This window comes from Hevea brasiliensis, chromosome 7 (genome assembly GCF_030052815.1).
Source record: "Hevea brasiliensis isolate MT/VB/25A 57/8 chromosome 7, ASM3005281v1, whole genome shotgun sequence".
NCBI lineage: Eukaryota > Viridiplantae > Streptophyta > Magnoliopsida > Malpighiales > Euphorbiaceae > Hevea > Hevea brasiliensis.
Window position 1 is genome coordinate 90,043,464 of NC_079499.1, and position 27,978 is coordinate 90,071,441.

At 34.2% G+C, this 27,978-nt stretch overlaps 1 long non-coding RNA gene and 1 pseudogene across 1 annotated transcript; one reads left to right on the forward strand and one right to left on the reverse strand.

The window, feature by feature from the left end:
• Nucleotides 1-626: 626 nt before the first annotated feature.
• LOC131181549 (uncharacterized) lies at nt 627-2,314 on the forward strand. Its single transcript, XR_009150080.1, has 2 exons — nt 627-1,418; nt 1,997-2,314. It is a non-coding gene; the product is annotated as an uncharacterized LOC131181549 (long non-coding RNA).
• Nucleotides 2,315-6,671: 4,357 nt separating this feature from the next.
• Nucleotides 6,672-27,978, reverse strand: part of LOC131181381 (pentatricopeptide repeat-containing protein At2g22410, mitochondrial-like) — a 33,039-nt pseudogene continuing 11,732 nt past the window's right edge.

Consider the following 27,978-nt stretch of genomic DNA (forward strand, 5'->3'; position numbering starts at 1 on the left):
ATTGATAAACAACCTGCGAAGGAGAAAAACAGGTTAACCACAATAAAATCCTCCTGTAGCCTGAAAAAAATATTGAACAGGAGTGAGCGTTCGACTCAGAGAGTAAAATATCAATTTTAACCATACACCGGCCGGCGACCCTCCGGCGACCACCAGGACCACCAGAAACGGCGGCAAGAGAGGGAGAGGAGAGAGAAAACGCGCGCACAGTGGGCAGCGGCTTTCCGGCGCGATTTTGGCTTCATCCGACGTCCGATCGAGGCGATTCCAGTGGCGTTGGAAAGCTTGTTCCGAGAGCTTTCTTTTGATACCAATTTTGAAGCAAATGGAGGTCGGATGAGTGAGATATGGAGGAGAGAAGTTTTGGGTTTTTCAAGCTTTTTCGTCAGATCTACGACGATCCGACCGTTGGATCGACGATCCGAGACCACATATGGACTGAGGAAGAGGAGAGGAACATGGTGGTATGATCAGACCCGGCAAATGTCGTCGGCGACCGGCGGCCGGCCACCATGCGTGGTGGTGTCGGCGGTGGCTCCGGTGAGCTATGGAGATGGTTCAACTTCCAGAGGCTTCCTCATAAATTTTCAGAATTTTTGAGACACAGATAAACTTCGGGTAAGACAATTTTTATTATTTCTCTGTCTGTAGAGCATAAATACAGTGTTTCTTAAACAGGAAAAATTAGAGAAAAATTCTAAGAAAAATATATGATGAAAGTAAAATTATTTGGAGATATTCTATGGTGTTAGTTGAATTTTTAGGTGATCGTAGAATATTTTTGAGAAATATGGATGGATTTTAGTTAAATTTTTAGCATATAGGCATATAAGATTGTTTGAAATTAAGATGTTTAAATTTTATATGATTGGTTGAAGCTTGAGGATGGAGGTTTAAATATGTGAATATTAAATTGGGTTGAATTAATAATATGTTAGCTGTTGGAAACTTATGGAATTGAGTAAAATTCTTGAATAAAATATTCATGGGTGACTAGAAAATTACAATTCATTTTGCAATAGCCTTATAATATTATTAAGGACCGCGGGGCAAAATTTTAGAATTTTTAGAGCTTGTTTGAGTGGATTTTTGAAAAATGTCAATTATAGGGACTAAAACGTAATTTTTAAGATTTTGAGTATTGTCTGATTTGGAGGGCCCAGGAGGGGCCATGTGATATTGATGAGATGTGATTGTGGGAATTGAGAATTTAGAAGTGTTATTTGAGCATTTTTGCAGGTTGGGTAGGTCCCAGGTATAGGGGAGACTCTGCCGGATTTTCGGCATGAATTAGGCTGTCTATTGCCTCTTTAGAGTTTTATCTTAACTTAGTACTAATAAATTTATAATTTAATTATTAGGTGATCGAGGTCAGCTATTTTTCTGCATCCAGCAGCCACAATAGTCATCGGTGTACTGTGAGTAGAATATTAATTTTAATTGTAATTTCGATATTATTATATGTTCAAGCATGCCCATGCATTACTTATAGGCATATATTTATGTAGTTAAACTCTAGGCACGATTTATGTTGCATTCATAACTGTTGATGTGCGTTGGATGTTGTTGTGGTAATTTGAAGCAGTGTGCGTGCGTTGGCGTGCGTGTGATGTGGTGTGGACTATGGATAGGACGGGGTAGTCACGGCTTGAGTAATTCGCTGGGACCCGATCCTTCGAGGGGTAGTCACGGCTTGAGTAATTCGCTGGGACCCTCGATTTGGTTATTAAGTGGAAGTCCGAGCTTGAGTAATTCGCTGGCACCAGGTTGGATTTAAGAGAGCTGCATAGGGGATCAGCTCCCATATGTTATGATTGATACTACAGGGTGTGTGAGTGCTCCAAATTACCTTTTTGATGTTATGATGTGAAAATGTTGTTGATGTTGCATTTCACTCTACAGGGTGCATTAGTTTTAGATAGTTATAGAGATTATGGTTAAAATTGATATTTTACTCTCTGAGTCGAACGCTCACTCCTGTTCAATATTTTTCCAGGCCACAGGAGGAGTTATTTTACAGAGCAACCTGGTTTCTTCCTCGCAGGTTTAACGTCAATTATTTAATTGTTTTACTATCTTTTCTAAATTAAAAATCTAGAACTCCGCATGTGTTAGAAATAGTGTGGACCTTGGTAGAGGTTGTGTGAACTTAAATTTTTAAGATTAATAAATGAAGATTTGTATGGTATTTAAACAGTTTGTAAATGAGGTAACAGGGTTGAGCTGGGCTCCCCTGATTTTAGTTTCTGAAAATTTCTGGGCTAAGTTGGCCCGAAATGAAATTATAACAGTTTGATTTAAATTATTTTATATGCATATTGGGCCTAAATTGTGGGCCTGGTTATGGATTTGAGGAATAGTTAGGCTTACTACGGGCCTCGGGGGCTTTAAGCTGGCCCAGGTCCTAGTGCCGGTCCGGCCCATAGGTTGGGTCGTGACAAATTCCAACTGTGCCAGCGAAGAACTCAGCTCGGACTTCCACTTAAAAACCAAATCGGGGTCCCAGCGAAGAACTCAAGCCGTGTCTACCCCGAAGGATCGGGTCCCAGCGAAGATCTCAAGCCGTGTCTACCCGTCCTATCCATAGTCCACACCACATCACACGCACGCACACTGCTCCAAATTACCACAACAACGTACATGGCACTTTCACAGTTATGAATGCAACATAAATCGTGCCTAAAGTTTATCTACATAGATATATGCATATAAGTGATGCATGGGCATGCTTGAACATATAATAATAGTGAAATTACAATTAAAATTAATATTTTACTCACAGACTTGACAACGATCACTGTGGCGGCTGGGCGGAGGAAGAAGGCTGTCCCGGCTCACCTGACAATTACATTACAATTTTTTAATACAAATGACTCAATACAAATCAAGAAAAGACCAAATACGTCCTAAGTCGTGCTGAAAATCCGGCAGAGTCTCCCCTATACCTAAGACCTACCCAACTTGCAAAAGGGCTCAAAACACACTTCTAAATCCACAATCCATATATCCACAATTCAATCACATCACACAGCCTCTCCTGGGCCCATCAAATCAGTCATCCATCACAGTATGTAAAATTTCAATTTAGTCCTTATAATTGATTATTTTTGCAAAAATTGCTCAAATAAGCTCTAAAAATTCTAAAACTTTGCCCCGCGGTCCTTAGCAATATTACTAGGCTATTGCAAAAAGAATCATAATTTTCTGAGCTACCACGAATATTTTATGAATTTTTAATCCTATTTAAGCACTAGAAAATTACGAAAAAGTAAGGTTCGGGTTTACCTTTTCCGATTCCGACTCTGGGGACGCGCTCCGGACATTTGACAATGGGGGGGTAGCCAAAACCTCGGTCCAATTCGTAGACTTTTTCGGTAACGGGTCTGTCTGGCCAGAAATTCACAGACCCAGTCAATTGTCAAATTTCCGCGAATTGAGGATACGTACACGAAGCCCACAATACAGGGGTTAGTACATAAAATTTTCAGAATTTTCTAAGCTCATTTAATGCTCGGAAAGACACTGCGAAGTTTCGTGGGACCCATCAAAAAATGGTGTCGGAAAAATTTGAAATTTATGTCGCTACGAAGCTCTCGACGAGTGGAGCGCTCTGGTACTCTCGGTTTTCTCATGGGATTAACGGTTTGCGAGAAATATAGCTCGAAAATCAAAATGGGCTAAAATTTCACGGGCAAAAATTGGACAAACCGCTCAATGGATTTCGGTGTTCTTGGTGTCTATGGAAAGCTCTCAATGAGTAGATGAGTTTAGACACAAGACCCGGTCCGATTGGTGGCCGGATCGGCCGGATTTTGGCCGGGAAGTCGAACGGTCGCGCGCGCGCGTTGCTCTACTTCGGGCGCTGTTTTCTGGCGTTCCAGGCGGCGGCTGGTCATGGGGGAGGGGTGAGGCGGCGCGTCGGCGAGCTGGGGTGGCAGGGGAGGTGGCGGGGTGGCAAGGGGAGGAGGGAGGAGGGAGAAGAAGAGAAAGAAAGGGAGAGGGGTCGGGACACGCGGGGAGGAATAAGGAAGAAAAAGAAAAGGCCGGTCCGATTCGACCGGTCCGATCCGGTCTGGTTCGATTCGATCGGTTCGATTCAGGATACAAAATTTTAAATTTTTATTCTGCATTGGGACCGAAAATGAGGTTCAAAAATTCCGAAAAAATTTCCAGAAAACTCAAAAAAATTCGTAGACTCCAAATATATTTTCAGTTTTGCCACGTGGTGTTTAAATTAATTTTTAAAAATCATCAAAGTTTATATTTTCGGAAAATCGAACCCGATTTTTAAAATCCGAAAAATCTCAAATAATTTCTTAAAATTTAAATAAAATTAAAATATCAATAATACTCATAAAATAATAAAATTTAAAATTTTGGGGTGTTACAATTTTATTATTACATACCCCTAAAGTTAAGTATTATCAATGAAATTTATTCTCAATTTGTTAAAAAAAATCCCGAGCATAATTAAAAGATTAATAAATATTGATAAAAAAAAATTAAAAGATTAATAAATGCATTCCCTTGTTACTTTTCTTCTCACATGAGCAATAAAGCCAAGACACTATAAACTCATGCCAAGCAGCTAACTTCAAGAAAAATAATGGAAAACTCAACAAGTATAAAACTATTATATAATAGATTAATGCTGCCAATTATTCATATTATAAAAGTGTTCATGAACTACACCTACAACTCTAAACAAGAAAACTATATGTATGTACATGAAGCCATTTTTAGTTTCCTGACCCTACAAGAAAACAATTTGAAAACTAGTTCCTTTTGTATTCCCTTTCCTTGAGGATTAAGGATTTAGCTCAATCAAAATCACCCATTATTTGTCTAGAACCATATTGAACACTATTTGTTTTTTTTTTTTTTTTTCAAACTTCTAAGTGCATTTAATTCTTTGTTTGGATTGAGGGATTATGTTGGTAAGGGAAAATAAGGGATGATTTTAAGGAATTTTTTGCTTGTTTGAGACGGAGGATTGAGGGATAGGCAGGGAATAACCGACAACCCCCACCCCCCCACCCAAATCTTCCAATTTATAATCCACTAATTTGGTGGGTTGGGGAGGGTTGAAAAAATTTTTATTTTTTGATTTCCTATATTATCCATATCAATTTTAAAAAATCTCCAAAATATCTCTTCTTATTATAAAATAATAAGTTTCATAAAAATGATAGTTTTGTAATTTTTATATTTAACTTTATTTTCCAATACCATTTAACAAAACAAAACAAGGTTATAAAAATTTCATTTACATTGCTTTCCTCCCAAACATAAATAAAAGTATTATCTTACTTTATCATACTTTATCTTTCTTTACCCTACCTTATCTTATTTTACTAAACCTCCCTTCACCCCATCCAAACAAAACCTAAAAGTTAATAATGGTAAAACATAAATAAAACTATTATCTTACCTTACTATATTATATCTTCCTTTACCTTACCTTACCTTATCTTACTAAACTTCCCTTCACCCCATTCAAACAAACCCTAAAAATTAAGAATGGTAAAAGTAGAAAGATTTAAGTAGAAACAGAATTACTCGAGTTTTCAAGAAAAGGGGAACCAATTCCCACTTTTCATTTAACAGTATTTATGTAGTGGGAGATGATGATGATTATTAAATTGGTTGGTTGAATATAAATAGAAAAGAAAAATTATAAGTAGATTGAATCATCTAAAAATTTGTATCATTATTGCATGTAGTACACATGATACAGATTGAGTGGTAAAAAATAAATACATAAATAACAAAAAACTTTGTATTCACAGAAGAAAGCAATTTTTTATTTGCTATCCTGGTTGTTTTTCATAACAATTTAAGATGAAATAAGTAAATATATTTGGATATCGCTTATCCAATAACCTGCTTATGGCCTCAGTGGTCTTAATTAATTCTTGGCTAATACTGAAAATTTATTGTCCAAATATATTATTATTATTAGATATCTCCTCAATATAATTTTTTTTACCTAAACTCGGTTTACTATGAATACAAGATGCAAAATGTATGGTGAAATCCACTGATTAAATATATATATATATAGACAGTGACGGAGCTAGAATTTTAGTTTAGGGGGGCCAATTAAAATGTACTTACTTAGGTGTTGATAAAAATAATTGATTAACTAATGATGATAACAGTTTCATAATTATAAAATAAAATTTATATAAAATTACTATAAAACTCAATTAAAACTTTTAAAACTCTCAAGGTCTCATACTCATCAAAATTTAATATAAGAATAGAATTTTTTTTTTAAATTGCGATTAAATCTTTGAAAATTTTTGAAATTTCAGGAGCCAATGCCCTCCTTGACCCAACCCTGGCTCCGTCCCTATACATAAATATAGATCTCATATATTTATGTCTTGAATTTATGATGAACTAAGTCTAAGCAAAAATTCATCTACTGCTCTTTTAATGCCAGTATGCATGCATGATTCAATGTAGAAAGGATATTTCAGATATTTAAAGAGCACGAGCGTCACAGCAGAAAGCATGTAAATAAAAAAAAAAGAATGTAAAATGAAGATATCTCAGCACAATTCATGTAAATTGCAGGAAGAAATCCATCTTGCGTGAGTTTGTGTACTTACAGTAGTAGTTTTTTCCTTGTTTATTCTCGGATAATGTACTTTCAAGGCATGTTGTCACTGCACTTTCTGTGATTCTGAAAAAAGACTCGAGATGTTGCAAAAGTAAGCTATTGACTTCATATGATCAGTTAGTTAATCAAGAATGGAGTATACATTGCTTGAAACTTTAAGTCTCGTCTCATCAACCATGAATTCATAAACGCAGGCCTCAACCTCAACTGAGCTAATTGCCCTGCACTTGATGATCTCATGGTCATTCATTAGTTTTCTAATGTTCTTCATGTTTTCCCATCTTCCAGCATCAGAATACAAATTTGAGAGAAGCACATAAATCCAAGAACTGTATGGCTCCAACTCCAGCAACTGTTTTAGGATTTGTTTCCCTATCTCAACATTTCCATGGTTCCTACATGCTCCAAGTAAAGCACCCCAAATCACAATATTAGGCTTCATTGGCATTCCTGTTATTAGCCTAATAGCTTCATTTAAGCGACCTCCTCGCCCAAGAAGATCAACCATGCTTGCATAATGCTCAATTTCATGTACAATCCGGTAAACAGCGCTCATTTTGTCAAAGTCATGTGGCCCTGTGTTGTGAAGTTATCTCGTCAGGCCAAATACCTTCATCTTGCATCTTTCAAAGAGCTTGACTGCCTCTAATCCATGGCCATGCAATGCAAGGGCCCCAGCAGTTGCATTCCAGGACACTAAATTCTTATTTGGCATCTTGTTAATGACACGCATGGTAATCTTTAAGGGCGCCACGTTTTGCATACATGTCTATAATTGAGTTCCTTAAGAGTAACAGTAGGTATACCATAAGTGCTATGTATGTAATTGTGGATTTTCTTTCCCATTATTGTATCAACAATTTGACTACAGGCTGAAAGAACAGAAAGTAGGGTAGCCTCATCCTGCTTCACTTTCAAATTACGCATCTCATGAAACAGATCCAGAGCTTACCTGCACTGACCTCCTAGAACATGATAAGAAATCATTGAATTCCAAGTGTTAAATACAACTGTCATATTTGTATTAATTGTATTAAGCTGTCATTGATCCAATATTCTGTCATTAACCCAATATTACGAACCTTGATTTAGGCTTTAATCTAGGCTTTATTTTTTTTACCCACGTTCTTTCTTTTCTTAGCTCAATTATACTTGTATATATAGAATCCTGTAAATCTTGTAATACACAGATTCAGAAATGCAAAAATTCTTTCTTTTCTCATGATATCAGAGCTGTTTGACTTGATAGATTTTTGTCTTGTTATTCCATCTCTGATTCAATAGTCTTTATTCACAGCGCTCATTTCACTTTGGCCTTTTCTCATTTTGGCTTCATTTGGTCTATCACAATTTCTGTGTGTAGACAATTCTTTTTTTTTTTTTTTTTTTTTTTTTTTTTTTTTATGGAGAAGTTTGATGTATCACAGCCTATTGGCACCATTTTAAATGTCACACCCTACTCCTCGTAAGATGTAACATGCTCCCGTAGTACACCTAATGAATTATCGTACTTTGCCTACCGGTAACCCATTAAATATACTACAAGGGATTTTAAAATAATTTTCGTTTATTTTTAAATTAGTGAGTAAATTTTTTTTTTTCAGATTTTAAAAACCTTTATTTAAAGTCCAAACATAAATTAAAATTTTAGATATTTAAAATCTCCGCAATTTTTATAAAAATTTCGGCAGAGTGCCTTCTGTATTTTGGGAAAACAGTTCTTCAAAATCTGAAAATAAAGACACTCTCAATATTTTTCTCAATCACAACTCCATTATTCAATCTCATTTCACAAATCAGCACAAGCAACTCAATACACAGTTTAAATTACATCAAACATTGAAACCTCTCATTAAGGTTACAAAATTAATATTTACATTCATGGGATCATTAAAAATTTAGTAGTGCAAAACTTTATAAATACATAAAATCTCAAGATAACCTTATAATAATTTGTATTTCATTACAATCCAAAAATATATTACAAAAGAGTTGGTACAACTGCTCAAAGTAAATTTCACACATACAATTACAGAATTACATCAAAATCTAAAATACAAGGTTATACCTATAATATACCCGAAGATAGTCTCACTATACCTTCTAGTAATCTTGCTCAGCTGCTTTATATTTTCTTTCACCTGCGACAGCATGCAAAACTATCACTGAGTGGTGAACTCAGTGGTGCACAACTAATAATTTAAAACTTAATACAAGTTATGCTTGACAATTCATAACAAATAAAAATTTAAAATTTCTAAATTCTTCAAAATTCATAATATTCAGAAATCAATATTTTCATTCATGCAAATTATTCATTTGAATAACATTTTGATCAAATAGTAACTATTTATCTATATTTCTTTTAAATCCCGAAACAATATGAAAATATTTTGAATCACTGAAAAATTATTTATTTCAACCACAATTTATCAAACTATGCATAATTTAAAGGGCATTGCCAACAATTCACACAGTTGAACCCATGACCCAAAATTCAAATAGATGCCGTGTTGTACACCACGATATTTCACACTCTCCCAATAATCGAGGCTAAAAGGGAGGAACAAAGACTAGCTAGTATATATGAGTACTCATTCAAACTCTTCCCCAACTGGCAAGCCAGAGAGAAAAGAACTCGCCCCATCTAGTGGAGGAGATATCTCACTAGACAAGCTAATGAGAATTCACAACATATTTTGCCATGTCAACTGTGGTTGCAAATCATATTCAAAACAATTTCTAATTACAAAGTGTTTACAAATCATCAACATATTTAATCATCATAAATTCATGCTCAAGGTTGGCAACACATCAAACTTAAAATTTACAATCCTCAAAACCATGCAATAAATCCTTAAATGCATAAGAAAATTTACATTTAATTTATACAATTTCATTCAACAAATTAAAATCCTCAACGCAACAAAATTATAAATCATAAAATAAACTTGTTCAAATCAATTTAGAGTGCACAAACCTTAAGCGAGTCGCCTCTTGGCCTTGACTCGATTCCTCGATGTTGAACCCGTGTAGCTCAAAATGAGCATTGATTTTGATGATAACAAAACTCAAAGAGAATCTATCTAACCCAACTTTAAAGTGATGTGTAGATTCTTTGTCTTATTCCTAAAGTATCTTTGAAGTTGAATCTAAGGAGAAAGGATACTCAAAGGCATTTCAAGACAAATCCAAAATGAGAAAAGATTAAGACTATGAAAGCCAAGAGTCCAAGAAAAGGTATGAAAGTCATAGAGTTAGAGATTGAGTCTTAGGTCTTATGTGAAAAGAATAGATGAGAATTTAGTCAAATGGAGCTCAAAAATGAAATTTTATTTTCTGATTACTTCTTCTTATCATGACCTTGGACACTACTATTGGAACATTTTTTTAAAGGTCTAAATCATTTTATTTAATATTGCAAGTTGAGACATGCAGCTGTTGACTTAGTTTGCTAACTGGTTTGCTAAAATTTTTAGCTTGCCAATGTGTTTGCTAAAAATATTAGTTTACTAACCAGTTTACTACTGTTGCCAAAATTTCATTAGTTTGCTAAACAATCAGAGCTGCTCAACTTCGCACAAAAGGACAAAATAACGGCCATTTTGTCTTGGGCAGTGTGTATAACGTTCCAAAAGGGTTTCAAACGGTCTAAAATGATTTGGGACTATAAATACACCTTCTTTACTTCATTTTAGTTTGATGAAAGCTTACATTTGAACTCCAACTTTGATTTTTCATTTATTGCTTTCATTCAAGAGCTTTAAAGATTTTGAGCTACCATTGGCAAATCAACTCATCTCATCTTTATAGTTTGATTTGTATTGAGTAAGAGTGAGTGTCAAAACATTAAGTTGCATTTACGAGAGGTTGTACAAGCACTTATTGAAGCTTGGGAAAGAGAAAGTGCTTGAGATAGCACTTGTGAAGGTTTCAAGCTACCTTGGTAAAAGCTTGGTGTTGAAAAGTTGTAAAGGGATTTTGGTCTCTTGCCTTCAAAAGAGCAAATAGTGGAGAGAAGACTCAAAGAGGGTTCTTTGAGAGAGTGGATGTAGGCTAGTTAAGCCAAACCACTATAAAAATCAATGTGTTTGATCTTTCTAACCTTGATCTCCTTACTTTTGTGCAATTTAAATTTTCCTTTTATACATGATATTGAATATTGGTTGAATAGATTGAATTGATAAACTTGAGGACATATTGAGTGGGTTGAGAAATAAGTTATATATTGTATGATGCATGTTTTATTAGATATTGCTATAAATATTGATTGAGGCTTGAATTGCAACTTAGGAACACGTTGTTGAAACACATATTACTTTCATTATATGTAAAGAAGCACCTAGTTGAACAAAGCTATAATTTTTCATTAGGCTACAAGCAAGAGCCGAAAAATTGTTAAAGTCCAATTCACCCCCCTCTTGGACTATTTTGGGACAACAAATTGGTATCAGAGCTTGTCTCTCTTGCTTAGGGTGTTACAACCTTAGAGTGATCCATAATGCCTAGTTCATCTAGCAATACTACCGGTATACCCACACCATTAGCTGAAGGCTACTCAATCACTAGACCACCACTCTTCAATGGCACTAATTATTCATTTTGGAAAGTAAGAATGAGAAATTTCATACAATCTGTAGATATTGATGCATGGAGAATTATTAAAAATGGTCCACATGTTCCTCAAAAGAATGGTCCAGGAACTACAAAAGTTCCAAAACATGAAGATGAATATGATGACAATGATTGGAAGAAAATTTCTATAAATGCTAAAGCTATTAATATTTTGCATTGCTCACTTGACCTCAATGAATATAATCGTATTTCAGGATGTCAATCTGCTAAGAAAATTTGGGATAAGCTTGAAGTCACTTATGAAGGAACTGATATCGTCAAAGAGTCCAAAGCAAATCTTCTTATCCGAGATTATGAGCTGTTTAAAATGAGGCTAGGAGAATCAATTGCGGATATGAGTACAAGGTTTACTGATCTTGTAAATCTTCTCAAAGCACTTGGTAAAAGATTTGAGGAAGCTGAACTTGTGAAGAAAATTCTTAGATCACTTCCAAAATCTTGGAAAGCAAAGACAACAGTTATCCAAGATACCAAGGATTTCAAAACATTCACTTATGATGTACTCATTGGATCTCTCATTGCACATGAGATGGTATATAAGAAAGATGAAGTTGAAATTGAGCAAAAGAAGAAGAAAAGCATTGCTCTCAAGTCAAACAAGGATGAAGATAAGAAGAAAGGAGTTGCATTCAAAGTTGACTCAAGTGACAACTCAAGTGCTTCAAGTGATGATGATGATGAAATGGCTATGCTTGCAAGAAAATTCAAAAGAGCTTTCAAGAAGGGAGGAAGCAAATACAAGAAATTCTTGAAAAAATATACTCCCAAGGATAAACATTTCAGGGAATCAAAAGAAGAAGTTGTATGTTATGAGTGTCACAAACCTGGACATATCAAGCCCAAATGTCCATTACTCAAAAAGAAGAAAGGAAAAGAAGATAGAAGCAAGAAAGCTATGAAAGTAGTTTGGAGTAACAGTGAAGAATCTTCAAATAATGAATCAAGTGACAAGGAGACTGCTCTTCTTTGTATGATGGCACTTGAAGAGAAAGTTGAGAGTTCACAAAAGGAAGAAGAAAGTGACAATGAGGTATGTTTCAAAGGGATGAAGGAAAGTGATAAATGGTATATAGATAGTGGTTGTTCAAAGCACATGACCGGTGAAAAGGACAAGTTTTCAGAAATTACAATGAAAGATGGAGGATATGTAAAATTTGGAGATAAAGGGAAAGGAAAAATAATTGGAAATGACACAATTGGAACCAAACCTTGTATTGAAGATGTGTTTCTCGTTAAAGGATTGAAATACAAGTTGCTAAATGTAAGCCAACTTTGTGACAAAGGTTTTGAGGTAAAGTTCACTTCTTCTCTATGTACAATCAATAACTTAGATAATGACACATTGTTCATTGCTTATAGATCTAATAATGTTTACTTACTTAATATGAATAATTTTGAAACTAATCATGGTACATGTCTAGTATCTTTTGATAACTCTAGTTATTTATGGCATAGAAGACTGGGTCATGCAAGCATGCATACACTCTCAAAATTGTCTAAGAAAGAACTTGTTAATGGTCTTTCTAAGATTAATTATGAAAATCAATTTCAATGTAGAGCATGTGCACTAGGAAAGCATACTAGAGCATCTTTTAAATCTAAAAATATTGTGTCAACCACTAGGCCATTAGAATTGCTTCATCTTGATTTGTTTGGACTCGTATCTCCTACCAGTCTTGGTGAGAAGACATATGCTTGAGTTATTGTTGATGACTATTCAAGATACACATGGACATTCTTTCTTGCTCACAAGGATGAAACTTTTGAAAAATTCACCTCTTTTAGTAAAATGGTTCAAAATGAAAAAGGCTTTTGCATCTCATCTATAAGAAGTGACCATGGAACTAAATTTGAAAATCATTTATTTGAGAAATATTGTGATAAATATGGAACCAACCATAATTTTTCAGCTCCTAGAACACCACTACAAAATGGGGTAGTAGAAAGGAAAAATAGGACTTTGCAAGAAATGACTAGAACTATGTTGAGTGAAAATAATTTGCCAAAGTACTTTTGGGCTGAAGTTGTTAATACATCTTGCTATGTGTTGAATAGAATTTTGATTAGACCAATTTTGAAAAAGACCCCCTATGAGCTTTGGAAAGGAAGAAAACCAAATATCTCATATTATAAAGCATTTGGTTGTAAGTACTATATTTTAAATAACAAGAAGGATAACTTAAAGAAATTTGATGCTAAATCCGATGATGGAATCTTTCTTGGGTATTCAATAAAGAGTAAAGCCTATAGAGTGTTCAATAGAAGAAACTTAGCTATTGAGGAAACTATTCATATTTTTTTTGATGAGACTAACCCTTCTATCAGAAAGAAAAATGTTTGTGATGATAATAATGAGCAGGTTTTTGGAAAAGAAAATATAATATCAAGTCAAGAAGTGAAACAAATTGATGACAAAGATGAAGAAACTCAAGGAGAAACCACAATAGATGTCCATAATGCCAATGAAGATCAAATCAATGAAGAAATGCCAAATTTGGAAGAATTACAAGTAAATGAGTCCCAACATGAAGATTTACCTAAAGAATGGAGATTCCATAGAAATCATCCCCAAGAAGACATTATTGATGATCCATCTCAGAGGATGATGACTAGAGCACAATTAAGAAGATATTTTGGTAATGTCGCTTTTGTTTCACAAACTGAACCTAAATGTTTTGAAGATGCTCAAAATGATGAAAGTTGGATTCTTACCATGCAAGAAGAACTAAATCAATTTGAGAGAAATAAAGTTTAGAATTTATTGCCTAAACCAAAAGATCATTCAATTATTGGTACTAAATGGGTTTTTAGAAACAAAATAGATGAAAAAGGCAATGTTCTTAGAAACAAAGCTAGACTAGTGGCTCAAGGCTACAACCAAGAGGAAGGAATTGATTTTGATGAAACCTTTGCTCCGGTTGCTAGAATTGAAGCTATTAGAATGTTGTGTGCCTTTGCATGTTATAAGGACTTTATGCTTTATCAAATGGATGTCAAGAGTGCATTTTTAAATGGTTATATTGATGAGGAAGTGTATGTTGAACAACCTCCAGGCTTTGTCATGAGCATCCAAATCATGTTTATAAACTTACTAAAGCTTTATATGGTTTAAAACAAGCTCCTAGAGCATGGTATGAAAGGCTTAATAAATTTCTTTTACATAATGATTTTCAGAGAGGCAAAGTGGATACAACACTTTTTGTTAAGAAGCATCATAATGATATGCTCATTGTGCAAATTTATGTTGATGATATAATTTTTGGTGCTACTAATGAATCTCTTTGCAAGAATTTTTCTAAGATTATGCAGAATGAATTTGAAATAAGCATGATGGGTGAGCTCACATTCTTCCTTGGACTTCAAATTAAGCAAATGAAAGATGGCATCTTCATAAATCAATCAAAGTACATCAAGGATATGCTAAAGAAATTCAAGATGGAAGATTTGAAGAGCATGGGCACTCCTATGAGTTCAACAATTAAAATGGACAATGATGAAAAAGGTAAAGAAGTGGATACCAAGCTTTATAGAGGTATGATTGGCTCTCTTTTGTACCTTACTGCATCTAGACCAGACATACACTTCAGTGTTTTCTTGTGTGCAAGATTTCAATCGTGTCCTAAAGAATCCCATCTAAGTGCAGTTAAAAGGATCTTTAGATATCTCATTGGTACATACTCAATTGGTTTATGGTATCCAAAATGTGAATCATTTAATCTTGTTGGTTATAGTGATTCCGATTTTGCTGGAAGTAGGCTGGATAGAAAAAGTACTTCAAGTACTTGTCAATTTCTTGGTCTTGCACTAGTTTCTTGGCACAGTAAGAAACAAACTTCAGTAGCTTTATCTACAGCTGAGGCAGAATACATAGCTGCTGGTAGTTGTGTTGCTCAAATTTTATAGATGAAACAACAATTGGAAGATCTTGGTTTAAAATATAATCTTGTTCCAATTAGATGTGACAACACAAGTGCCATAAACTTGATCAAAAATCCAGTCCAACATTCAAGAACAAAACATATTAAGATCAGATATCATTTTATTAGAGATCATGTTCAAAATGGAAATATCAAAATAGAGTTTGTTGCCTCTGAAAATCAACTTGCTGACATTTTTACAAAACCACTTAATGAAGAAACCTTTTATAAAATTAGAAGGGAAATAGGTATGTGTGAACCACTTGCTTGAAATCTAATTCATAATAATTTCATTTTATCCAATGTGTGAGTGATCTGCTGTGATATAAGTTTGCTGAGAAATCTCTAAAGAACATTAGCTAACTTGTTTGTGTACTCGAGAAATTAGATAACTAAGTTGTATGCTAATGTTGCGTGACTAAAATTAGTTTGCTATATCGTGTACTGTTCAAATTTCAAACCAAAAGGTGATTGTGCTTGAAATTCTCTGCGTGTCCAGCAATGCATTTATCTTTTCACATTTGATATCACATTCTCAGTGCTGTGTCAGACATGTAGAAATATATATTTTTGCATATAAAGACAGATAGACTTGTTTGAAATAAAAAAAAAAAAGAGGAAAGAAAACAGGTTCAGATAAAGTACACTGGAATAGAAAAGCGCAGGACTCAAGAGAACTTAAACCCTCTGCCACACGAAACCGTCACCCTCTCTCTCCTCTGCATTGGTTCATGACAATACACCTCCAAAACAAACCCATTTGCTTTCCGGCAAAATATACCCAAACCCATCAGACCTCTCGTCTCTCCTTTCTTCTCCACTCTTTACATACCGAAAAGCCAGTGTTCAATTTCACCATTTTTTTTGTGTCAATGGCTAGTGCTAAATGCAAGTCTCCTATTGCTGCTGTTGCTTCGTCATCCTCATCAGCCTTCGATGATATCCCTGTCGCTACATTACGAAAGAAATTGAAAGGGAAGAAAAACTTACCTGAATCGAAATCAACTAGTGGGTCTTCCGACCCATCCATTGCTGTTGAACCCACTGTATCGACGCCAGAAAAGAAAAAAAAGCGAAAAATGCGAGGGATTGATACCCAACGCAAAATGGGCGCCGTCAAATCTTCGAGCTCAGTGGATAATGCACTGCTAGATTGCAAATTTATCAATTGGGAGTACTTTAATCAGGTAAATTTTCAATTCAAAGAACTTTTTGAGTTTCAAGGATGGATGGATGTTTGTGAATGTACAAATGCATATTACCCTAGACTTTTTCAAGATTTTTATAGGACTTTAAGAACAGTTGATGATGAGGACAAATTTGAGGTTGTTTTGAATGACAGTGTATATGGTGTCTCTGTTGAAATGATAGCTATGGCTTTGAACTTGCCTAATGATGGAAATAAAATTTCCACACATAAGGATGTTGCTAGGGTGGCAGGCTTTAATTTGGTTGAGTTTGAAAATGAAGTCTTCCCTGCCAACACTGCCACAAATGAAAAGTCCATTAGCACAAAAGCTTTTCAACATATTAAAAACATTCACAGTATGGTGAACTACATTTTCTGTCCTAAGTCTGGCAGCTATGGTTATTTGAGTCACCTGGACATGTGTATAATATGGCACATTGTTAACAAAGTGAGGGTGAATTTGGCTTATTTAATTTTTAAGAACATGTGCAAAGCTTATGGAATTGGAAAATTGCCTTATGCACATCTCTTGACTGCTGTGTTTAAAGAGCTGAATATAAATGTCTCTAAGGAAAGTTCTAAGACTGATTTGATTATGCTTAGAGAAATTCACTTTGACACTGATGGAAGAAAGAAAAGGTTTGAAAAAGGTGGTTCTTCCTCAGCTAAGGTTGGTTCAGATTCCACAAATGAATTTATGAGTGAGCTTCAAGGGCTAAAAGCTGCTATTAATGAGCAATTCAGTTTAACCCATCAGTCCATTGAACTTCTGAGAAAATTTGTGGATGTGGTTGACTACAAAGTGAGTCACTTGCTTACTCAAAATGAGGAATTAAAGAAGCTAATAATGGATCTTCAGAAGGCCAAGGAAACTGGTTTCCCAACTAAGGTTGAGGCTGATACTCAAGTCTCTGCTTATAGTACTGGTAAGGGTGAAAGTAATAAGGTTGGTGAGTCTCCAGCTGCTGAGGCACATGAAAATGATCAAGTAGTTGAATCTGAGCTTGCATCTGCAGTAGAAGCCCCTGTTGACCATGCTAGTGAACAGGTCATTGAACCTTAAGTTGGTCTTGCAACTGGTGTACCCACTGAGCATGATAGTGAAAAGGTTGTGGAACCTGAAGGTGAGCTACCTGTTGAACCTCTAAGTGCATCCCCTATTGAACCTGCTGCTGCCCCTACGCAGCAACAGGAAGCCTCTCTAAAAGATCACCAAGCAAGTGCTCCATCTCAACTATCTGCAGCTGCTGCCCCTGCAGCCAAGAAAGGTAGAAAAAGAACTAAGTCGACCATGTCAAATCCATATCAGTCACTAGCTGCTGCTCTTCAACCACCATCTGATGAAGATGAGCCACAGAAGGATGATCAATTGGCTGACCAAGCATCTCAGCCCCCTGCTGCTAAACCCACCAGGAAGAAGTTGGTGCCTTCCAAATCAACTCGCTAGAGCAAAAGACTTAAATGATTCCCATCTCATCAGGATTTTTAGTTTCCTATCTGCATTTTTAGTTTACTAGTCTGTTTGCTACTATTGGTTTTTAGTTTGCTACTGTTCACCTTACTGCGTTTAAATTTGGGCTAACATAATTCTTTTTGGGTTATTTTCTCCTGTTTCCTTTTTGATTGATGACAAAAAGGGGGAGAATAGGATGGATAGGATGGATATGGATATGTGTTTATACTTGTGTTGATGGATATGGATATGTGAATATGTGTTTATAGGATGGATATGAATGTGTTGATACTTGTGTTGATGGATATGTGTTTATACCTGTGTTTATACTTGTGACAAATGGAAATTCTTTTTGAGAAAATTGTGAACATGCTTTATAGCATAAACTCAGGGGGAGCTTATGTACAGAAAATAGATTTCTTGGAAATTATGTGCATATATTTAGGGGGAGCATTTTCGGCATACTATACTACTTGGATTCTCATACTCACATAAATTTTCACACACTTTTATTTTTTATTGTTGATTCAATTGAGTTTTGTCATCATCAAAAAGGGGGAGATTGTTGACCCCGTGTAGCTCAAAATGAGCATTGATTTTGATGATAACAAAACTCAAAGAGAATCTATCTAACCCAACTTTAAAGTGATGTGTAGATTCTTTGTCTTATTCCTAAAGTATCTTTGAAGTTGCATCTAAGGAGAAAGGATACTCAAAGGAATTTCAAGACAAATCCAAAATGAGAAAAGATCAAGACTATGAAAGCCAAGACTCAAAGAAAAGGTATGAAAGTCATAGAGTTAGAGATTGAGTCTTAGGTCTTATGTTAAAAGAATAGATGAGAATTTAGTCAAATGGAGCTCAAAAATGAAATTTTATTTTCTGATTACTTCTTCTCATCATGACCTTGGACACTACTATTGGAACATTTTTTTAAAAAGTCTAAATCATTTTATTTAATATTGCAAGTTGAGACATGCAGCTGTTGACTTAGTTTGCTAACTGGTTTGCTAAAATTTTTAGCTTGCTAATGTGTTTGCTAAAAAAATTAGTTTACTAACCAGTTTACTACTGTTGCCAAAATTTCATTAGTTTGCTAAACAATCAGAGTTGCTCAACTTCGCACAGAAGGACAAAATAACAGCCATTTTGTCTTGGGCAGTGTGTATAACATTCCAAAAGGGTTTCAAACGGTCTAAAATGATTTGGGACTATAAATAAACCTTCTTTACTTCATTTTAGTTTGATGAAAGCTTACATTTGAACTCCAACTTTGATTTTTCATTTATTGCTTTCATTCAAGAGCTTTAAAGATTTTGAGCTACCATTGGCAAATCAACTCATCTCATCTTTATAGTTTGATTTGTATTGAGTAAGAGTAAGTGTCAAAACATTAAGTTGCATTTAAGAGAGGTTGTATAAGCACCTATTGAAGCTTGGGAAAGAGAAAGTGCTTGAGATAGCACTTATGAAGGTTTCAAGCTACCTTGGTAAAAGGTTGGTGTTGAAAAGTTGTAAAGGGATTTTGGTCTCTTGCCTTCAAAAGAGCAAATAGTGGAGAGAAGACTCAAAGAGGGTTCTTTGAGAGAGTGGATGTATGCTAGTTAAGCCGAACCACTATAAAAATCATTGTGTTTGATCTTTCTAACCTTGATCTCCTTACTTTTGTGCAATTTAAATTTTCCTTTTATACATGATATTGAATGTTGGTTGAATAGATTGAATTGATAAACTTGAGGACATATTGAGTGGGTTGAGAAATTAGTTGTATATTGTATGATGCATGTTTTGTTAGATATTGCTAGAAATATTGATTGAGGCTTGAATTGCAACTTAGGAACACATTGTTGAAATACATATTACTTTCATTATATGTAAAGAAGCACCTAGTTGAACAAAGCCACAATTTTTCATTAGGCTACAAGTAAGAGCCGAAAAATTGTTAAAGTCCAATTCACCCCCCTCTTGGACTATTTTGGGACAACACTTGAGTTCTTTCCCGGTGTTCTTTTCAACTGAAACGCACAGTTTCATAGTGTTTTAGTATCATAACTCATCGTAAATCCAAAAATAAATTCAAATTTACTTATACCTAGTTTTAATATGCTAAACTTGGCGTTTTTTAAATTTTGTATTTCGAGATTACTATTCACGATATTATTCAAGTCAATTTGTTGACTTTCTAAGGCTTAAAAGGTATGGAAATTCCAACTTTAGCCACAGACCACATTTTGGTTACCTAATTTATTGGTTTTGGTTGTTTTCTTAAATTTTAAGTCTTTTAGGCAAAATTGCAAATTTTCAGTTTTGGTGTCTTATGTTGCACTATTCCATTGGTCATGTTGCTATTAGAATTTGGCTAAGTTTTCTTCATAGAAATTGTTCCTTATTGTCTTAAATTTATTCTCCTTTTTGAATCACTCTAATTGGAGTTTTGTAGCTCAAGTTATAGCCATTTGAATCATGGTTACCGGATTGGACTTAACCCAGATTTCTGGGCACCAAACTGGTTCTAGTAGTTTTAAATCACCAAATTTGGGTGGCCAAATGACTTGGTTAAGGGCATAATTTGGGTTTGTGTTCTTCATGAAAGTTTTAGGTCTATATCTCAGCTTTCAACAGGTAAAATTTCAGGTCATTTAGACCTGCCTAGCCCAAGTTATGGCCAAATGAACAAATACTGTTCATTTGGTCATTTTTGTACAGGTTAGATTGCCTAATTCCAAGTTTGGCCAATTTGTTCACTATGCTATGGTCACTTTCTGGGCATGATTCCTAAATGAAAAATGTTCCATTTTGTGTCTATTTTCATTCCCAATTAGCCTCATACCAATTGGACTTGTAAATTTTTAGTTTTGGTCCCTGAAAGGGACCTAGGTCAAGCTGCCAGAATATGAATCCTAACAAATCCGAATTGCACTTTGGTTCTATCAATTCAAACACACCACAAATGATTCCAAATGACCATTTCAAACCTAAATTAGGTTCCAATACATCAATTAAAAATTTTCTCTAAATTTTTCCCAAATCCTAAATGCCAAAAACCCTAATTTACACAATTTCTTTAACTAATGCAATTAAAGTTCACAGTCAACCTTTATGCACCTAATTTAACTTAACTACCACTTCAATTCTATCAAATTCATGAAATATCAATACTCCTCAATGCTGGCAGAATTTCTCTTTAGTCCCCCATAATAGTTTTCTTTTGATTTTTAAGTTGATTTCTAGTTTAATTGAGCTAAACACACAAATAATAAACTAAAATTTTCAACTTAAATTACTAACCTCAACTTGGATGTCCAATTCTTCAATTCTCTTCTTTTTTCCTTTTCTTTGTTTCTTCAATCTTCTTTTCTAATTGAGATAGTAAGCTTTTATGGAAAATTTTGGGGGAATTTACGGTTATGTGTAGGGAAAATCAAGCTTGAATCAAGCTTTAATGGTGCTCTTTCGTGGAGGTTTGAGAGAAAATTAAGAAAGGGAGAGAAAGCTACGGCCAAGGGTGGAAGACCACTATTTTTCTTTTAATTTTTGTTATTTTTTTGTGTATTTATCTATTAAAATTGACTTGGTAAAAAATCTAATTAATTAGAATTTATTTACCCCATCATGCTTATGTCACTTTGGGTGATGTCATTATTTTTTTTTCTTTTTTTTCTTCTTTCTTTTTTTTTCTTTTCTTTATGTTTTTAGTCTTATGGAAGACCGAAAAATCAAATTAATTAAATTTATTAATTATCTATTTATTGCATCATGCATGAGGTCATGCATGATGCCATCACTTTTTACTTTTCCTTTTTCCTCTTTTTTTTATTTATTTTTTTCCATTAGTTATTTAATTTAATTTCCGATTCCAAAATTTTCTTTTCTCTGATTTTATTTGACAGTTAGGTCAGGAGTCAGCTCTCGGCGTCAATTGACCAAATTGTCCATTACCCGTTCGACCCGATTTGCAAATAATTTAATAATTTTTTCGGATCCCTAACCTAATTATTTGACTGGCTTAACAATTCTTTTTCGTGATTTTCTCTTTTCCACTATGTTCGCAATAGTCCTAAGGACCGAGGCGTCATATTTTACGATTAGAAATTTGAGTTTAAATTGATTTCATAATCCTTCCCGAGAAGGTCACCCATCGCTGTGACTCTCAGCTCATTTAACTTCTTATGTTCTGTTTTTCTTATTTATACATAACTAATTGATAATTACTAATTATTTGTGTTCAGGGCTTAACTAGGTGTCTTAAACACAGTTCTAATCTTCTTAATTGTCCGGACTGATACCGGTCACCGGAACAGTAACATATACCAGGCTATGCAAATAGGGGTGTTATAATTCCCCCCCCCCCTTAAAAATAATTTCGTCCTCAAAATTTTACCTGGTATCAGTCTCTGAACAGTTGTGGGTGCTGTCTTCTCATGTCCTATTCACGCTCCTAAGTAGCTTCTTGGCCTAAATGATGGTTCCTTAGCACATTAACTAATACTATTTACTCATCGATTGCTCACCTCGTGTGCCAAGTTTCTTATGAGCTTCTGTCATAAGTTAGATTTAAATTCATTTCAATTTTAGAGGTAAGCAAATCTGTGTGCTAGTGGATCCACTCTTTCTAGGACCTCGTATGATCCTATGGGTGAGAACTTAGTTTTACTCTTTTCTTATCAAATCTCTTGATCATTTGATGCAACCTTCAATTTAGTTTAGAATATTTTAGTCTTTTTTTGTTGTTGTTTTAGCAATTATTTTCCTTTGTAGTCTTTTTTTTTTAATGACCTTGTTGGTCATATATGAATTGCTTATCTCTTTATTAGCCATAGGTCCATAACCATTATCTTACCATCTCCATTTATAACCGAGGCCTATGTGCCATTTTGCACTATCTTGTTTGCTTTTGTTTAACTTATTTCCTTCTTGATAAAATAGTTCAGAATATCTTTACGTGTTTTAAGTAGGTTGTTTGCCCTGGTGGCAATTTCTCATCTAGTGTTTTTCTCATTTCTTACTATTCTATTTGTTTTTTTTTTTTTTTCACAGCTTAACTTTAATTATTTTATTCCTCAATCTTATCTTCTTCCTTAACTTGACTGTCGAGTCATGATTTAGCACCTCTTATCATCCCTAATAAATCCACTATACTTTAATATTACTTTGATTTGGTCCTCTGACCATTCTAGTCAACACTTTAACTAATATTCATAACATTTCTTTATTACATTCGCACCAACTATTCTAATTTTTACTTCCACAACTCTTTTATCTATCAATATTCTATAGCTTATTTTCCGCTGGTTTGTGATCATTACCCTTTTTTTTTCAACCATAAACAATTTTGTAATCTTAAGAAGGGAGTCTACTGGACTTTCCTGTTTCCCATGCTATTCAAAAGTTTCGCTTTAATTCTAATCTAATCCTTATGATCCGCACAATAAAATTGTGCTCTTCCTAAAGAATACCTGGCCAACTAGTTCCTATCGAATTACTGTTATCAGTAGAATATTATTTCTTAATTGTTTTATAAGTTATAATTGTCATCCATAGCATTCTATCTCTTATAGGGGAACAAAATTATATTTTATGTCTTACTGCTACACAAATAGAATACTGTTCCTTACTAAACTTTGAGCAAAAGATCCATTGCAATACTAGAACAACTATAAACCCCATATCGGAGACTGGATGACTTAGCCCTATAGGTGTTATTTTAAAATTTTTACTATGCTAAAATCTCTAGTCCCATAACAATTCTTGATGTACTGTAATTCCTGCTAGGGTAACAGAGTCTTTAACTCTCACTACCTTGCAACTATGATCTTTTGATATTCTAATTATAGAGTTTTAAATCCCGAATTAGGATTTTCAAACTCAGTTCTAGTAATAAAACTCTATTCTGGTATATTTGTACCAAACCGAAAGTCATTTATAACTATTCTTATCCTTAAGTACTATTGGGTAGTACGTAGCTCTACACAATAAATCTCAAGTCAGTACTGTAATCTACAGCTTACAGCACAAACATCAAGAATATTGCATAGTTACTACGATACATCCCAATAGATCAAACTTTCCTATGTCTTATTTCTTTCAAATCCACTAATATCTTAAACTTATTTTGATTATGGTACTTACTGACATCTATCAACAATAGTACCTTTACTTCCATCTAGGGCAGATATATTGCTATAACTTACTTTTTGGTCCTCTTGCCTTACCTAATTAGGCTTACTAATTAACTTTATAATTTATCATAGTCTAAGAGATGTCTCTCACTAGAAACTTTTCCAAAATTAATTCCAATCACACTTATTATCGCAATTCTTGTCCTAAAAGACTAATTACTAACACATTAAAATTTATCTCTATGCAAGGGAATAGCAGTAGAACATATGATTTTAGCATTAGCATATAAACAAGTAGAGCCAGAATCAAATAGTACATAATTATTCCTTTCACAAGTTAAGAACATACCGGTAACTACATCTGAAGTCTCTGCTTTTTCCCCTCGATGCATGGCGTTCCCTCTTTCTAATGTATTCCTCTGCTCGGGTTGGTCCATTGTGCAATGATTACCCGAAGTGCTGTCTCTACTTCTACCTCTGCCCCTACTAACTATTAATGAGCCCTAAAATCAGAATCTTGAACTAATTCCTCTGGTGTAGTATGTGGCATAAATCGACATGCGCTAGTACAATCTCAGGCGAAATGTCCAATTCCACCATAATTGAAGCAGGCTCCAGTGACCCTATGGCAAATACCCCCATGAAATTTTCCACAAACATCACAGATACAGATAGGGTAGGAAATTCTGGTTCTTTGACGAATGGTTCTTGATTGCTTCCGCCCTGAAGATCCGCCTCTGTCATACTTAGGAGCTCGGGGTCCCTCAAAATCTTTTCTCTTTCCCAAATTACTACTCGAACTTTGACTGATGGGTTTTCCACTTTTCTCTTTTTCATGCTACTCTTGAGGGGTTGGGTTTGTACTTGGGCCTGGGCTGACAGATTATCAGCCATTTGCTGAAAGAACATGGCCATCTGTTGAGCCGTTTGTGCAGTAATTTGTATAGAAGGGACTGGTGCAATTGGACCTCCAACGCTCTACGAAACTAGGGCCTCTCCTTGTACATTAGCCGTATCAGACTGCTCTACCATTTTATCCCCCTTGTCCATATCTATTCATAGGATTTTTTTTTTCTATTTCCTGTACAACCAACACAAGGAGATTTCTCCCCGTTAGTTCATATTTATGATGTAAATGTACTATATGTATCAAATATTCAAGCAGTTATACTTATTGAAAAATATTTCAAATTCACAGTTCAAAATTTACTTTAAAAACTAGCTCTGATACCACTAAAACATGTCACACTCTACTCCTCATAAGATGTAACATGCTCCCGTAGTACACCTAATGAATTATCGTACTTCGCCTAATGGTAACCCATTAAATATACTATAAGGGATTTTAAAATAATTTTCGTTCATTTTAAAATTTGTGAGTAAATTTTTTTTTTCAGATTTTAAAAACCTTTATTTAAAGTCCAAACATAAATTAAATTTTTAGATATTTAAAATCTCTACAATTTTTATAAAAATTTCGGCAGAGTGCTGTCTGTATTTTTGAGAAAACAGTTCTTTAAAACCTGAAAATAAAGACACTCCCAATATTTTTCTCAATCACAATTCCATTATTCAATCTCATTTCACAAATCAGCACAAACAACTCAATATACAGTTTAAATTAAATCAAACATTGAAACCTCTCATTAAGGTAACAAAATTAATATTTACATTCATGGGATCATTAAAAATTTAGTAGTGCAAAACTTTATAAATACATAAAATCTCAAGATAACCTTATAATAATTTGTATTTCATTACAATCTAAAAATATATTACAAAAGAGTTGGTACAACTGCTCAAAGTAAATTTCATACATACAATTACAGAATTACATCAAAATCTAAAGTACTCGGGTATATCTATAATATACCCGAAGATAGTCTCACTATGCCTTTTAGTAATCTTGCTCAGCTGCTTTATATTTTCTTTCACCTGCGATAGCATACAAAGCTGTCGCTGAGTGGTGAACTCAGTGGTGCACAACTAATAATTTAAAACTTAATACAAGTTATGCTTGACAATTCATAACAAATAAAAATTTAAAATTTCTAAATTCTTCAAAATTCATAACATTCAGAAATCAATATATTCATTTATGCAAATTATTCATTTGAATAACATTTTGATCAAATAGTAACTATTTATCTACATTTCTTTTAAATCCCGAAACAATACGAAGATATTTTGAATCACTGACAAATTATTTATTTCAACCATAATTTATTAAACTATGCATAATTTAAAGGGCGTTGCCAATAATTCACACAGTTGAACCTATGACCCAAAATTCAAATAGATGCCGTGTTATATACCACGACATTTCACACTCTCCCAATAACCGAGGCTAAAAGGGATGAATAAAGACTAGCTAGTATATATGAGTACTCATTCAAACTCTTCTCCAACTGGCAAGCTAGAGAGTAAGGAACTCGCTCTATTTAGTGGAGGAGATATCTCACTAGACAAGCTAATGAGAATTCACAACATATTTTGCCATGTCAACTGTGGTTTCAAATCATATTCAAAACAATTTCTAATTATAAAGTGTTTACAAATCATCAACATATTTAATCATCATAAATTCATGCTCAAGGTTGGCAACACATCAAACTTAAAATTTACTATCCTCAAAACCATGCAATAAATCCTTAAATACATAAGAAAATTTACATTTAATTTATACAATTTCATTCAACAGATTAAAATCCTCAACAAAACAAAATTATAAATCATAAAATAAACTTGTTCAAATCAATTTAGAAGTGAAAAGTAACAAAATAGTTAGTTGTGCAAAAACCTTAAGGGAGTCGCCTCTTGGCCTTGACTCGATTCCTCGGGTTCTTCCCGGTGTTCTTTTCAACTAAAACACACAGTTTCATAGTGTTTCAGTATCATAACTCATCGTAAATCCAAAAATAAATTCAAATTTACTTATACCTATCTTTAATATACTAAACTTGACGTTTTTTAAATTTTGAATTTCGAGGTTACTATTCATGACACTATTCAGGTCAATTTGTTGACTTTCTAAGGCTTAATAGGTATAGGAATTCCAACTTCACCCACATACCACATTTTGCTTACCTAATTTGTTGGTTTTGGTTGTTTTCTCAAATTTTAAGTCTTTTAGGCAAAATTGTAAATTTTTAATTTTGGTGTCCTAGGTTGCACTGTTCCATTCGTCATGTTGCTGTTAGAATTTGGCTAAGTTTTCTTCATAGAAATTGTTCCTTATTGTCTTAAATTTATTCTCCTTTTTGAATCACTCTAATTAAAGTTTTGTAACTCAAGTTATAGCCATTTGAATCATGGCTGCTGGATTGGACTTAACCCAGATTTCTGGGCACCAAACTGGTTCTGGCAGTTTTAAGTCGCCAAATTTGGGTAGCCAAATGACTTAGTTAAGGGCATAATTTGGGTTTGTGTTCTCCATGAAAGCTTTAGGCCTATATCTCAGCTTTCCACAGGTAAAATTTCAGGTCATTTAGACCTGCCTAGCCCAAGTTATGGCAAAATAAATAAATACTATTCATTTGATCATTTTTATACAGGTCAGATTGCCTAATTCCGGGTTTGGCCAATTTGTTCACTATGCTATGGTCACTTTCTAGGCATGATTCCTAAATGAAAAATGTTCCATTTTATGTCTATTTTCATTCCCAATTAGCCTCATACCAATTGGACTTGTAAATTTTCAGTTTTGGTCCCTGAAAGGGACCTAGGTCAAGCTGCCAGAATATGAATCCTAACAAATCCGAATTGCACTTTGGTTCTATCAATTCAAACACACCCCAAATGATTCCAAATGACCATTTCAAACCTAAATTAGGTTCCAATACATCAATTAAAAATTTTCTCTAAATTTTTCCCAAACCCTAAATGCCAAAAATCCTAATTTACACAATTTCTTTAACTAATGCAATTAAAGTTCACAATCAACCTTTATACACCTAATTTAACTTAACTACCACTTCAATTCTATCAAATTCATGAAATATCAATACTCCTTAATGCTGGCAGAATTTCTCTTTAGT